General features: G+C 43.8%; 1 protein-coding gene and 1 pseudogene across 1 annotated transcript in view; one reads left to right on the top strand and one right to left on the bottom strand.

Moving 5' to 3' along the window:
• The window catches only part of SLC14A2 (solute carrier family 14 member 2), a 506,674-nt gene that overhangs the window by 154,985 nt on the left and 335,878 nt on the right, over window positions 1-15,811 (bottom strand). The gene's annotated exons all lie outside the window — the stretch shown is intronic.
• On the top strand, window positions 13,867-13,993 carry LOC112444226 (uncharacterized; annotated as a pseudogene).

Below are 15,811 nucleotides of genomic sequence, written 5' to 3'. Positions count from 1 at the left end.
AGAAATCAAATTACTGACATTAAGTAGATCATGGAGAAAGCAAGGGAATTCCAGGAAAACACCCACTTCTGTTTCATTGACTATGTTTAAGGCTTTTATTGTGTGGATCACAGCAAACTGTGGAAAATTCTTAAAGAGATGAGAGTAACAGACCACCTTACCTGTCTCCTGAGAAACCTGTATGCAGGTCAAGAAGCAACAGTTAGAACTGACTGGGTCATAGTTGGAAAAGAAGTATGACAAGGCTGTATATTGTAATCTGGCTTATTTAACTTCTATGTTAAGTGCATCACACAAAATGCTGGGCTGGATGAATCGCAAGCTGGAATCAAGATTGGTGGGAGAAATATCAACAACCTCAGATATGCAGATGACACCATTCTAATGGCAGAAAGTGAAGAGGAACTAAAGAGCCTCTTAATGAAGGTGAAAGAGGAGAGGGAAAAAGCTGACTTGAAACTCAACATTAAAAAAACAAAGATTATGGCATCCAATCCCATCATGGCAATCATGGCAAATAGAAGGGGAAAATGTGAAAGCAGTGACAGATTTTATTTTCTTGGGCTCCAAACTCACTGCAGATGGTGATTATAGACATGAAATTAAAAGATGCTTGCTTCTTGGAAGGAAAACTATGACAAACGTAGCATGTTAAAAAAGCAGAGACATCATTTTTTCGACCAAGGTGTGTATAACCAAAGCTATGGTTTTTCCAGTAGTCATGTATGGATGTGAGAATTGGACCATAAAGAAGACTGAGTGCCTTTCAAACTGTGGTGCTGGAGAAGATTCTTGACAGTCCCTTGGACTACAAGGAGATCAACCTGTCAATGCTAAAGGAAATCAACCCTGGATATTCGTTGGTAGGACTGAAGGTGAAGCTGAAATTTGAACACTTTGGCCACCTGATGTGAAGAACTGACCTATTGGAAAAGACCCAGATGCTGGGAAAGATTGAAGGCAAAAGGAGAAGGGGGTGGCAGAGAATGAAATAGTTTAGATAGCATCACTGATTCAATGGATATGAATATGAGCAGATTCTAGGAGATAGTGGAGGACAGAAGGGCCTGGTGAACTGCAGCCCATAGGGTCGCAAAGAGTTGGATAGGACTTAGTGACTGAACAACGACCACAGAGGTCAAGACTATGCTGCCCAAAACAAAGACATGTCTGTAGATGGTGATTTGCTTGAGAGTCACCAGTTTGGGACACATATATATTGGGACACAATGAGTTAATATGTAACTGTTAAAAATGGTATTATTAACAAACAAGTAATTGTAAGAACACATATTCATGATGTATTTACTAAGAAAAGATTAACAAAAATAATGATGCCATTCTTAGAAAAGCTCTTTATGGATATGTAACCAAGAGATTAAAATGATTATTTATGGATAGGGAATCATGGATGATTTTAAACTTTTCCCCTTTTTTTTGAAATTATTTTTACAGTAACAAATACATCTAAATTTTTTATTTGATTTTGTTTTGTATTCTTTTTAAAAAAGAAACCTAGAACAATTACTATGAATAAGACTCTATTAATCATAAATGCAAATACAAATCAAAGTTATAAAAGAAACAGTCCCTTGTTTCATAGGAGCTTATTAATGACTGGGACAGAGACATCAGGTATTACTAGTGATGTACTGTATTAATGGATAAAACAAGGGGGAGAGTTGTGTGATTCTATCTAAGTTGCTCAATGGGCTCAGAATAGAAAGAGAATTGGAGGGTGGAATGGTCATGGAAAGAAGCTGTATGTGGGGTCCCCAAGACTACCTTCAAGTTCAGTGATTCAGGTTTCAGCGTTGCACTCAGGGTTAAGATTTATTATAGAAAAAGAATATAAACAGAAGCAGCAAAGGGAAAAGGCCTGTAGGCAAGGTCTAGAGGAAGTCAAGAGTGAGCTTCCAGAGTGCTCTCCCAGTGTAGTCACACAGGGCATGCTCAGTCCTCCAGCACGGAACTGTGACGACACACACGAAATGTCACCTACCAGGAAAGCTCGTCAGTGACACAGAGATCAGGGTTTTCACTGGGGATGAGCACGGAGACATCCTCTGCCTAGCAAATACCAAAATTCTAGACCTCCAGAGGGAAGCAGGTGTTCATCATAAACTGCATTGTTTGCACACACATTTTAGTGCTTAGCATTTAGTCATGGTGGGAACATTCCGAAGATTCAAGTTCCCAGTTACCAGCCCAAAGGCTAACCTTGCAAGTAGATCTTTCTAAAGATGGTAATCTCAGGCCTGCTAAGTTATCTCTTTTCTATAGAGAAACCTTCACTGGGTAAGTGAAATTGAGCAGGACCATGATTTAGGAAAGGGGAGAGAAAAAGGGAAAGTGTTCCAGATATTCAAAAGATACGCATAAAACTAAACTTCTCAGAAATCATAGAAACTTAAACTTAAAAAGGATCATAAAAGTTAGCCATTTAGTCTAGTATTTTCCAAATGGCAAGCATATGTCACTAGTGGCATGCACAACGATTTTAGACTGTCTATAATAATATTTCATATTTTAACATTTATATATTTATTTATATGTAATTATATAATATAAAGTTAATGATAATATTTTATAATATATTATAGATATCATGTATCTAGCTAGCTATCATCTTCTTAAAGCCCTACCAATATAGGTATTATTAGTACAAATCTAATTTTGAAAAGTAGGTCAATTTAAAGATAAATATTAAATTATAAATATTAAATAATATTAAATGAATAACAATCCAGAAGTCAGAGGCCACGTCTACTCCCTGTGGGCAGTACAGTGAGTGAGTATCTTTTACTCTTGAGACATGAGCTTTGCTGAGTCAGCCTGATGCTGTTTCCCCCTTGCCTGAAGGACAAGCAGTTCTTAGTGACAATATCTTGGCCCTGATCATCTATTCTGGGCTGTACTGGGACTTCCAAAGCCACTAACTGCAGTTCTCAGTCATGCCCTCTGGGAATTCTGAGCCCACAGAGATTAGAAAGTTATTATTAAGAAATACACCTTTGCAATAGTCCTAGAGGCTATTTCAGGCAAGAAAGCTGAAAACTTAAGCTAGGCTTTCTGACTGTTGATGCCCAGGGGACCCAAAACCGAAAGATCTTTTTCTGTTTCATCTAACAAGCCCTTAGGATAGATGCACCTAGTAACGTCTGTCAAAGAGGTAAGACTACTGTCAAGACGAGGCCTCTGCGTTTCAATGCTACTGATTCACTCCACAAATAAGTGCCTGTTTTGTGTAGGCCCTGGGAACCCAGGTGGCACAGTGGTAAAGAATCTGCCTGCCAATGCAGGGCCACGGACTGGATCACCGGGTTGGGAAGATCCCCTGGAGTAGGAAATGGCAACCTGCTCCAGTATTCTTGCCTGGAAAATTCCATGGACAGATGGGCCTGGCGGGCTAGATTCCATGGGGTCTCAAAGAGTTGAACATAGCTGACCATGCATGCATGCATGGACACATACATGCACGCACACACACACACACACAGACACCCCTAGCGTTGAACATGGCACCCATGACTCCCATTCACATGGAGATTATATGTCATCAAGAAGCCTCAACCATAGGTAAAGTAGACAGCTCAGCGGCCTCACATATACTCACCTGCTTCTGCGGCCTCTACCAAGTCTCTCCTTTCTTTCAGTTGTGAAGATCCAGATCTTCTTTTATCCAAAGGCTTGGATGTCATGGAGGTCAGACAGGGTTGGATCTGGTTCTTAGACTCCCTCAGGTCTAGAATTACCTCTATCTACTTACACTTGCCTTTTTATACTGTTCATGGGGTTCTCAAGGCAAGAATACTGAAGTGGTTTGCCATTCATTCCCTTCTCCAGTGGACCATGTTTTGTCAGCTCTGGGAGTTAGTGATGGACAGAAAAGCCTGGCATGCTGCAGTCCATGGGGTTGCAAAGAGTCGGACACGAGTGAGTGACTGAACTGAACTGAACTGCACTGAATTTACACTTGGACCAGCTTTTAAGACCCCTAAATGTTCAGTCTCTTTTGCAAACCATTCTGTAGTTGAGGGCCCAAGAAATCCTGTCCTTCCTCAGCTCCCTGATGGACACAGGACTGTTCATTCCTTTCCCTGAGCAGCTAAGCTGGTGCCCTTACAGATGGCTGATTGAATTAGGGTGGGCACCTGATCCAGGGCCAGCCTCTCTCCAGGCTGGCCAGGTCCTATGAGGGGCTCTAAGTTTGAGAGATTTGTCTCCAGGGGTGAGATGACTGTAGTGGGCCGTGGTCCCAGAACTGCGCTCATCAGGCTGTGAATGATGGGAGCAGAGGAGGACACAGGCACACAGCTGGATCACGGGAGAGGCAGCATGCTGGCAGGAAGACCAAGGAAGGGAAGTAAAATACCCCCGCCTCCCCAAAGACTTAGGAGCCCAGTATCCTTCGAGTCTCCTTTGTACTATCGCAGTGAGGAGGTTCCACCGAGCTCGAAGCATCTGAATGCCTGTTCCTCCCCATCCACGAGGCTGAGATAAGGTTTTTCTCCTTCTCCTCCTGTCCTGTCCCTTCTCTCCCCGCATTCTCTCTCACACGCTATTTCTGGCTTCTCTGGACTGGAATCCAACTGGATTCCTGATCCTTGGCTTCTTAATCTTAAAAGCTTTGTGAAGTCGTTGGTGTGTGCTCGGCCCTGTGCTGGGTGTCAAGAGGGAACAGAAGGGAAGCAAGGGCCCTGGACTGGCCCTCGGGAAGTCTCTACTCTGAGCACAGGTAAGGCCTATGGGTAGCACTGGGCTTGGGGACTCCTCGCACCAGCCTCTGGCTCACCTAGGATGTGGTGTGTTTGTGGAGGGTGCCTGGTGCAGTCAGAGGATGCCTCTGGGCACTGGGTAGGGGGTGTCAGAAATGTGGCTGGAAGAAAACGAGGGGACGTCATGCCAGCTACAGAGACCAGCATGAGCCAGAGGAAGGGAACGTGGCTGGTCAGGGGGCCAGGAGGCAAGTCCTGGGGGAACTGGGGGCTGCTTCACTCTCTGGTCCTCACCTTGCCATTAAATCTGGGGAAGTAAATGGGTGTGCCAGGCAACCTGCCCTCTCAGTCACCTCATCAGCCTTGAATTACCCAGGATTAAAAAAGAAAAAAAAAAAAAGGAACGTCCTCATTATGTGGTTGGAAATCCTCATACGAGAGATAAAATTTTATGAGTTGCGTATTGCTCAGCACCCTGTATTTTTGACATTCCCTGTTTCACATACAGTATTTTAAACATGAAACACAGACATTACTGTTTTTTAATTTTTTTACCCTTTCATTTTTTTTTCCTTCTTTCTGTCATGGCTTAGTGGGTAGCTCTGAAGTTTTTAATACTGAAGGGCCCATTTCATGTTATTTATTACCCTGCTTGTGTGAAAGCTGAGGCCTATAAATCGTCAACACAGGCCGTCTAATTCCAGCAATGGCGAGGCTTCGTCACATGTAATTAAAAGATCCCAAAGCCATTGGAATGTAATGGATTTGGAAATGACACCACAGGGGCGCGGGGAGCAGGCCCAGGAAGAGGCAGCTGTATTTCAAAGGCTCTGGGTCTGGTCTGGGATCTATGGGGCTGCCTGGCCCTGCTCCAGCAGGCCTGGCTGTCGTGGGGTTAGGGGCAGGGTCTGGATGTGATCTGATCCTCAGCTCTGAGACCACTGCTGTTTCCACCTGTGTGGAGGCTCACCGAGCTCTCTGCCTCACTACTCCTTCAGCCTGGCCTGCCCAGGCGCCCTCTGATGGCTGTGAGCATCCATGTCCTGGTAGGAGGGTTTGTGAGGAGTAGTAACCCGGCCTTAGGTTGGGTGCGGGGGGAGGGTCTTGGTTTCACCTTCCGCATGAGTACAATGGTCCTCTTATTTTTGATCCCCAACTCTCTCCCCACAGGTGTTTCTGTCTACTTAGATCCCCATGGTCACTCTTCAGCAGCTCTAGGTTCTTCTCTGAAGTTTCCTTGAATCCCCACATCCATTGCTCCTCCATCTGGGCCCCCATGTCTGCCCAGCTTGGGGTCAGTGCGGTGCTGGTGTGTATTCGTTCCTCAGGAACAAGGACTGTGTCTAAGTTGTCTCTGACACCAGTGGCCTTACATAGGCCTGACACGTAGGAGGTGGGCAGTGACTGTGTGGCAGGAAGAAAGAGAAAAAAGATAAAGAAGGAGAAAAGAATGGAAAAAAAAGGATAGAAGGAAAAAAAGAAGAAAAGAAGGAAAGGGGAGAGGGACTTTCATTGATCTCCCCCGTCTTGAGATTTACACATAAAGTAACTAGATTCCAAGATGGCCTCCGACTGCCGCCTCCTCCTGGAATCCGGGTCCCACATCGTAACAGGGCTGGTGCTTGTGGCCAAAGCCACACAGCAGAGTGTGACTACGTCACTTCTGAGATTCGATTATGAAAAAGGCTGCAGCTTCTGCCTTGTTTCCTCTCTCCTTCTCTCTCGAATTACTCACTCTGGGGAAGCCAGCCACCATGTTGCGTGAGCAGCCCTGTGGGGAGGCCCACATATCGGGGAACTGGAGCCTCCGGCCCACAGCCAGCCAGGAACCGAGGCCTGACAGCATGGAGGCCGTGAGCCTGGCAGTGGGTTCTCCGGCCACATGGAGTTTTGCAATGACTGCCCCTTGGCTGACAGCCTGACTGCAGTCTCACGAGGCTGCTCCCAGATTCCTGACCGCAGAAGCTGTACATGTAAATGATTGTTATTTTAGATTTCTAACTCTGGAATAATGTATTACACAGTGATAGATAAGCACCACAAACACCATCTACATGTTGATGACACCTAGTATTTATTTCCAAGTCAGACCTCTCTGCTGAACTCCAGAATCCTATATCCAAATGCCTCCGTTCCATCTCTGCCCTTTGTTCCAACCTGCACTGCTGATCATCCTGTTTGCCTGCTTCCTCCACTGCCCTCCCCATCCCGCTTGGTGGCAGCTCTTACCTGGATGCTAACTACAGCCTCCTACCTGCTCCCTGCCTCTCCCACAGCCACTGCAGCCTATGCTCTATGCAGTAGCCAGCGAGGCCAGGCAAATGTAAGTCAGATCATGACACTTCAGACTTAACTTGCCAAAGCCTTACCACTTCCCCAGGACAAGAACCAAAGTCCTTAAATAACCCACAAGGTGTCACCTATTCCTCTCCGACCTCAACTCTCGTCACTCTCCCCCACTCCCTTATTCAGGGGCCCACATGGGCCTTTTACTGCCAGCCACACTTCCACTTGGCACTGACTTCTCTCTGAGTCTGGAATATTTCTCCCAGTTATCTGCACAATTCATTCCCTCACCTCCTACAAGTCTTCACTCAAATGTCCACTTCTCTGTGAGGTCTATCTGCCTTGACAACCCTGTTAAAACATGCAGCATAACCCCCTGAACCCCCACGTTTCATTACACTACTCTCCATGCCCCCCGTTTGCCCTCCATTTATAAAACACTTAAGACCTTCAAATGTATTGTATGATTTTTTTTTTATGCTCACAGCTTGTTGTCATTCTCTGCTAGTATATAAGCTCCATGATTGCAAGGATTTGGGGTGGTGGTTGTCTGTTTTGTTCATTGTGGTATCTCCAGCACGTGGAACAGAGAACCTAGAACTATGCACCTGGCACATAATGGTAGTCCATACATGTTTGCTGAAGAAGGGAAGGAAGGGTGATAGGAAGGGAGGGAAGCAGGGAAGGATAGATCGTGCAGGGAGGGAGGAAGGAAAGAGCATGAGAGTGCTTGTGTTGTGATCTGAATTGTTTAGCAGATGTAGCCCCTCTCCTCATAAGTTCTGGACTGGAAGGTGTGAGAGAATGACCTACCTACAGCGTCCAGTGACAGCACTGCTGAAACTGAGGCTTAAGGAACACACTTGATTATCTGCCTTTGGCCATCTAGAAATCCCCGTTTCATTGCCTTCATGGTCCTGCAAACCTGAATATGTCTACCCCTCTGTTTTTTGCTGCTATTATATCCAATTCTTCTGCTTTTTTCACCTTTTAATGAGTTGAGCTGTGTCCTCCAAAAATATATGCTGAAGTTTCAACCCCTCAGTATCTTAAAATGCGACATTATTTGAAAATAGGATTGTGGAGAGTTGGACCATAAAGAAGGCTGAGTGCCGAAGAATTGATGCTTTCAAACTGTGGTGCTGGAGAACTCTTGAGAGCCCCTTGGACTAAAAGGAGATCAAACCAGTCAATCCTAAAGGAAACCAACCGTGAATATTCATTGGAAGGACCGATGAAGCTGAAGCTCTAATACTTTGCCCACCTGATTCCAAAAGCCGATTCACTGGAAAAGACCCTGATGCTGGGAAGGCAGGAGGAGAAGGGGACAACAGAAGATGAGGTGGTTGGATGGTATCACTGACTAAATGGACATGAGTTTGAGCAAACCCTGGGAGATGGTGAAGGACAGGGAAGTCTGGCGTGCTGAGGTCCAAGGGGTCGCAAAGAGTCGGACACAACTGAGTGACTGAACAACGAAAGAAGGAATTATGTTAAAATGAGGTCATACTGGAGAGGAATGGGCCCTGAATCAATATGACTAATTGTCTTTGTAGAAAAACTGCAGACATTTAGGGAGAAATGTCATAAGAAGACAGAGGCGATGCATATAACCTCTTCAGAGACTGAAGTGATGCATGCAAAAGTCAAGGATGGGTGACAACCACCAAAACCAGGAGAGAGGCCTGGAATGGACTCATTCTCAGAGCCCTCAGAAGGAAACAACCCTTGGGCTTCCCTGGTAGCTCAGTTGGTAAAGAATCTGCCTGCTATGCAGGAGACCCTGGTTCAATTCCTTGGTCAGGAAAATCCCCTGAGAGGGGACAGGCTACCCATTCCAGTATTCTTGGACTTCCCTGGTGGCTCAGATGGTAAAAAATTTGCCTGCAATGCAGGAAATCTGGGTTCGATCCCTGGGTTGGGAAGATCCCCTGGAGAAGGGAACAGCTACCCACTCCAGGATTCTGGCCTGGAAAATCCCCATGGACAGAGGAGCCTGGTGGGCTACAGTCCACGGGGTTGCAAAGAGTCGGCACATGACTGAGCGACTTAAAAAAAAAAGGAGGAAGCAATCCTGCCAACACCTTGACTGCAGACTTTTAGCTTCCAAAACTGTGAAAGAATGAATTTCTGTTTTTCTAAAGCTATTTGGTTGTGGCAGCTTGTTATGGTAGGCCCCCCAAAACTAACATTCTATGCCTTCTTCTTCAAGACCATCTCATGCTTGCCTCCAAGCCTTCTTTCAGCATTAATAAACACTAGAACACATTATCTTTGATCCTACTCAGAGAGTTTTCTCTCTCACACAATACAAAGAATCTTACCTCCTTCAAGAAGCCCTTTGGACAGCTTAAGAAGAAGGAAGTCAATACTCCTAGCATCCTTGCATTTGAAGGTTAAACTTTGGAATGTATGGCCTTTTTTTTTTTTTTTGCTCACAATTAATGTGTATTTTCTTGGCTTGAGAAAATGTAGACAGTCCATCTTATCCATTTGTTCTTGAATTGCTCACTCATTGCCATGTTGTCTCTCTGATTAAATGACTCTAACAACAAGAAACAGATGTGTCTCCTTTGCTGTCTGTAGTTCCAAGTCTAGATACGGAAATGAGAAAACACTCACACTGGTGGGTAAGGACTGTTTAGTAAGAAGGGGCCTGCTGCATTTCTCTCCTTTCCCATTTTATAAATGAGGAAATCAAGGCCCAGGAAGAAAAAAATGACCCCCAGAAGATACAGAATGTTTCCATCTTGCCTCCACATAGGATAGTTAACTCTGGGACTTTTGCTTAAAGTCAAACACTTAGAAATATACCCCTAGTCCCTTGCACAGTTGTTGCTGACCATCTACCCCGAGCTAGGTTTAAACCCCAACCCCATCCTGCTTTATTTGTACAATTTTGGGCAAGTTATTTAACCTCTCTAACCCTCAGATTCTTTATCTGAAGAATGAGCATGGAGATCCTAATCTCCCAGGGTGGGAAAGAGGATTCAGTGAGAATGTCATTTAGGAACCATGCCTGTGTGCTGTGGGAACTCAATGAACTATAATTTCTTAACTCTCATTCCCATCACTCCAGACTAGAAAGAGGTAGAAACAAATTACATTTTCAACAAAATCTTTGTCTATTTGTCATATCCAGCTCAAGTCGGAAAGGTTGTCAGAAATAATGGAAGTGTGTAAAATAATCTATCCTAGCCTTGTCATTAATAGCAAGTGTTACATAGCACTGGCAAGATCCTTCATCAGCAAACAAAGACCCAGTGATATTCACTAGATTCGACTGAGTATAAAAAGAAAATGAGAATCTGACGTTTTGGAGAGATTTCCATAAACTAGAGCAGAAACAGGAAGAGCTTTCTGGTTGCCTCTTTGTGAAGGATCAGATATCACAGCAGATGGAAAAGTAGGCAAGAATTGCAGACATGGAACAGACCTCGGGTCTCATTAACCAGCTAATTCATTTAACCAGAATGCCTCATTTCCTGAGAATTCCAGTGAACTGTGATTTTACAATATGCTAATATTTGAAAGATGTATTTTTTCTCCCCATCAATGGCTGCAAAGATGCCCTGTGGTGCAGTGAACAGCACTAAGAATGGTGGTGCCAAGATTTAGGAGCTAGCTCTACCATTAACTGACCATGAACTAGCTAGCTCCCCTGTCTAATCTCAGGGTCACCCTCAGGGTAGGACTAATGATCTCTGAGTTTCCTAAATCTGTAATTTTATATATTCCTGCTCCAGTTTCAATCCTTTGAATCCAGGCCCCATATTCTCCATGAAGGCCCTTCCTTGACCTTGAACAATCTGTAATATATGAGGGCTGGATCAGAATAACTCTAAAGTTCCTTTGAGGTGTGACATGCTATTGTTCTGAGTGTGAGCTTCTTTAATAATAATGAATAATAATAATAATACATTTATAAGGGCTTCATCTTAGCTATGCGTGGTAAAATAAGATGAAGTGAAGTCGCTCAGTCGTGTCCAACTGTTTGCGACCCGTGGACTGTAGCCCACCAAGCTCCTCCGTCCATGGGATTCTCCAGGCAAGAATTCTGGAGTGGGTTGCCATTTCCTTCTCCAGGGGATCTTCCCAACCCAGGGATCAAACCCAGGTCTCCCACATTGCAGGCAGATGCTTTAACCTCTGCGCCATCAGGGAAGCCCAAATAAGATGAAGAAGCTCATAAAGTTGTTTTATGTAAAGTTATAGACTGGATGTTATAGACTCCGCCAATTTATACGCCAAAATCCTAACCCCCAGTGTGATGGTACTAAGAGGTGGGGCCTTTGAGAGGTGATTAGGTCATGAGGATGGAGCCCCCATGAAAGAAATCAGTGTCATTATAAAAAGAGATACAAGAGAGATGATCTTTATTTCTGCCACATGAGGATACAATGAAAAGATGGTCATCTGTAAACAGGAAGAGGGCCTTTACCAAGAACCTGACCATGCTGGCATCCTGATGTTGAACTTTTAGCCTCCAGAACTTTGAGAAATAAATCACTGTTGTTTAAGCCATCCAGTCTACGGTATTCTGTTATACCAGCCTGAACTAAGACACAGGGTCTGGTGGAAAAACCACTGGGCTTGAATCTGAGTTCTGAACCAACTTTGCCATCCTGAGTAAGTCAGCATATCTCTCTGGACTTTTTTTTCTCCATCTATATATCTAGCTATTTGAACTAGTTAGTGTTTGGCCCCTTCTAGCTCCTTATTTCTGACATTTGCCACTCTTCTGTAAATTTGCTTCTAGCTCCAGTGAGGTCTCATAAAGAAGTAATCTGCAGTGATGAGGAGGAGCAGGGAGTGGAATTCATGGAGACAATACACACAAAATGACCCTTAATGTCTCTCCCATCGTTGCAGCTTTGCATCGTCAGCCTCAAACAGCCCACCTGAGCAAAGTCACAATTTCACACTCTCTCTTACCCTAATGTGAAGTCCAAAGCCCAGGACAGCTCAAGACCATAAACAAGGGTGTTTCTTTCTTTTCTATCCTCTTCCTGATTTAGGCTCTTGAGTCTGGTATGTTTGGCTTTATGAAACTGCTGAGCCAGTTTTAGTCATTAGGAAAGATGGGGTTCAAATGCAAACCCCTGAGTGAGATTAACTCAGTGCTCCAGCTTGCCACTTGGCATCATTTGGCCTCTTCTAGTCTCTGACTTTGGTCTCTTGGCTCCAAATGAAAGGAAGGTGATTTCTAAGGAGCACTCCCTGACCAGGGGTGATATGATAGTCAGACACTTGAATTCACATAGCCTATGAAATTGATCACATAATGTGCTTGGTGCTACCAGTTCTCAAAGGACACATTTAAACTTGAAATGGTCCCAGTGTTGGAGAAACTTCTATGTAGCAGAATACATGGGGCTCTTCTGGCTTCAGTTAACCTGAAGGCTTTGTCTCACCAAGAATAAAGTCTAAGTAATATTTCAGCACCCCATTTATTCAAAGGCCAGACTAGTAGCAACTCAGATCTTGGACCCCATGTGCAAGTACCAAAACCTTCCAAACAACTGAAATAGTTTCCCACAGATTTTTTGCAATAAGTAAAGCCCATGGACCATTCTTTCCCCAGCACTTTATTGACTCTTCTTTGACACATGGTTCCAATATGTTTAGTTATAGATAGATTGCCAAAGCCTACAGAAGGTTAGATATGGAGAATGAGGACTGAAATTGGGTTATGAGAGGCATTGGCATTAGGAAGAAATAGAGCAGAGAGTGTGGAGTGAAAAAGAAAGACTGTCTAGACCCAACACAGCAATAAAGAACATTTTTACATTAGGGCAGGCAGCTTCATGTAAGTCAGTAACCCGTGAGATTTTTGCATTCTTTAGCGATGGGTGGGTTAGACGGTAAAGAATCTGCCAGCAATGCAGGAGAGCTGGATTCGTTCCCTGGGTTGGGAAGAGCCCCTGGAGGAGGAAATGGTAACCCACTCCAGTATTCTTGCCTGGGAAATCCCATGGACAGAGGAGCCTGGTGGGCTACAGTCCATGGGGTCGCAAAGAGTCAGACAGGACTGGGCAACTATCATTTTAACTTTCATTGTGTAGAAGAGGCTACATTTAATTTCAGCATTTGTTTTATAAGCAAGTAGGGACTAAACAATCTTTGTCAGGAAGATTGCCAACCAAAATTGTTCAAAAAGGTCATTGTTAACGAGATCCACTTGAGCCCAGGAACTCTGGCCTGTGTCTGTGTCCCAGTGCCCCAGCACGCTGTGCAGCACACAGCAGATTCTCAATAAACACTTGATGAATGAATGAAAAGAAGGAATGTTTTCAAGCGTTGTGTTTTTTAATTCCTGGACAATTTACTTATGTACAATAGAATCTTTTCCAGTGATTTATCCAACAGTGACCTTTATGGAAGAGCTATCGTCTAGGCAGGCAGAGTCTTCCTTCTCAGAGAATGGTGCTGGATCAGTGATAACCACTCAGCAGTTAGTACACATGAACCATCTGGATGCCTCGCTCTGATGGTTGGGTCTGCTTTGGGACCCTGGCCAGGTTTTATGCCTGTTTGGAGAAGTTGAAGCCGATAGGGGTTTTGGTCCATTCCAGACACTCTTTTATTTTAAACCCTTAGACACAGGCAACTCTCCACCAAAGAGCTTCCAAGAGGGAGTCCCATACAGGATCCATGTGCTGAGAACACCCCGTCCTCCTATGGCTTGGGTTCATTTGTTAAGTTAAAACTACTTTTCTCTTGATGGCTAAATGACTCCAATTCAACCTTAAGTCTTGGGCTACAATGTGACAGGGCTAAAGATTTCATGGGGGGAGGGTGGAATAAGCTGGGGATTGACATTTGGGTTAAACATTAGAAAAATAATTCTTTGATCTTTATTAGCTTTGCGCAGTGGCAGTATCGTAGCCAATGAGGTTTATCCGAGGCGCGATTATTGCTAATTGATCTTTATTGATGATCTTTTATGTGCCCAGCACAACATGTAGAGGTCTTTAATAGACCAAAGAAATAGAAGACCCAGACTTTTTCTTATAGAAAACACGCTAAAGGTTAAGGAAGCACCGGGTGAGGTTGTAAGAGCCACAACTTCCAATTCTGGGGTTCCTGCCAGCTCGCTTGCATCTTCATGTGGGGTCAAATAAACAAGGAGAAGTAGATCACAGCGAAGTATTTTCTTTTTTAAAGATCTTTTACTGCACAAGGCTAATAACTGTTTTGACTGTGCTCATCTTACCACCAATGATTTCTTTTTTCAAATGTCAGTTGCTGCCAAACAATCTCAAAGATATGATAGTTCTCTTGCCTCTGGGGGTCAGGAATTTGAGCACGGCTTTTGTTCCCTGAGTCACTCACTTAGTTACATTCAGCTGATGGCTGGGTTGGAAGGTGTAAGAAAGCTTCACCTGCATGTTTGATGCCTTGGTTCACCTCCAAATGGCTTCTTTCTCTCCATAAGAGGAAGAGTGATTAGCGGTAATCATTTAGAAGTCTAGCCTAAGCTTCTCAGAGTGTGGTGGCTGCTTCCCCAGAAAACAGAAAAGTGAAAGCATCTATTCTAGGCCTGGAATCGACACAGGGATACATTCATCTCAGTTTATTCATCAAAGAAAGTCACCAGGGTGGCCCCAGAGGAGGGAGAAGAATAAACAGGAAGGAGGAATGGATGGTGGCCATCTTCGGATGCTGTCTAGCACACAGTGGACTCTGTTTTCCAATTAATCGAACAGATTTAAGGCTCTAAATCTTACCTTGACTTCCAGGCTCAGGGCTGGCTTATTTCTGTATCTCCAATACCTTCCATGGTTTGGATTCAGAATGAACCATCAGGTTTTGATAGAAACAAATGTGTGTGTATGTGTGTGAGAGAAAGAGTTTTAATTGGGAGTGGGGGTTCCTATTGGCTGGATGGTTAATCCATTAATGAAGTGATATGAAATGGAATACAACTGTATGTGATTTATGACCCTGTTTATAAGTGCTCCTGCATGGTGACTAATATGATCCAGAGATGTCAGGATATCAGTGGACTTCTTCAGCAACATGGGATTTTGAAGCCGAATTGAAACTACATGGGTGATATTGAAAGCTTAATGGCAGCTTCCAATGGCTACCTTTCTGCTTAAAGTTAGGATAATTTTGTGCCTTTCAGATAATAGAATACACCTTTTAGGAGGAATTCTTGAAATGCTTTTGCAATTAGAATCTCTTTGCACATAGACTTAGAGAGACTGAAGAAATGTGTCTTGTACATACACCCATACACAGATGCACACACACACACACACACACACACACACGCAGTTTTCTGCCTTAATTATAGCACAGCATTCCTTGGAAGTAGTATAAAGATTTACCTTAATAAGTTAAGCTTGTTTTCTTGGAAAAAGCTGTTGATTTTGCCATGAGATTAACTTTCTAGGAGAAAAGTTGTAGGTGGTGGGGAAGAATAATGAGCTGCAGTCATTCACATTTATATATCAATTTTCAGTAGTTTCAAATAGAATTGTACTTAGTCCTCACAATCCTAAGATCCAGAAAATGCTACCTCCATTTTACAGTTGAAGAAACAGAATATGTGACTTTCCCAAGTGGACACGCTGCTAGGGGTGTCCAGGCTAGAACTGAACTGAGGGTTTTGAATGCCAAACACCACATCTTTTGAATATCATTGGCCTGTAGAAAAGACTGAGATTTATATTTTTCTCTCAGTGTTGTCTTTCTTAATGTGAAAAAGTTGAGTAGGTTAAGACATGAATTGGGTAATTTATGTAATTTTATTGCTGTTGTTAGTTTTAGGGGGCTGTTGTTGTTCAGTCACTCAGTGG

This window comes from Bos taurus, chromosome 24 (genome assembly GCF_002263795.3).
Source record: "Bos taurus isolate L1 Dominette 01449 registration number 42190680 breed Hereford chromosome 24, ARS-UCD2.0, whole genome shotgun sequence".
Taxonomy (NCBI): Eukaryota; Metazoa; Chordata; class Mammalia; order Artiodactyla; family Bovidae; genus Bos; species Bos taurus.
Note: the sequence above shows the minus strand (reverse complement) of the source record. Positions and strands in the feature narration are given on the sequence as shown.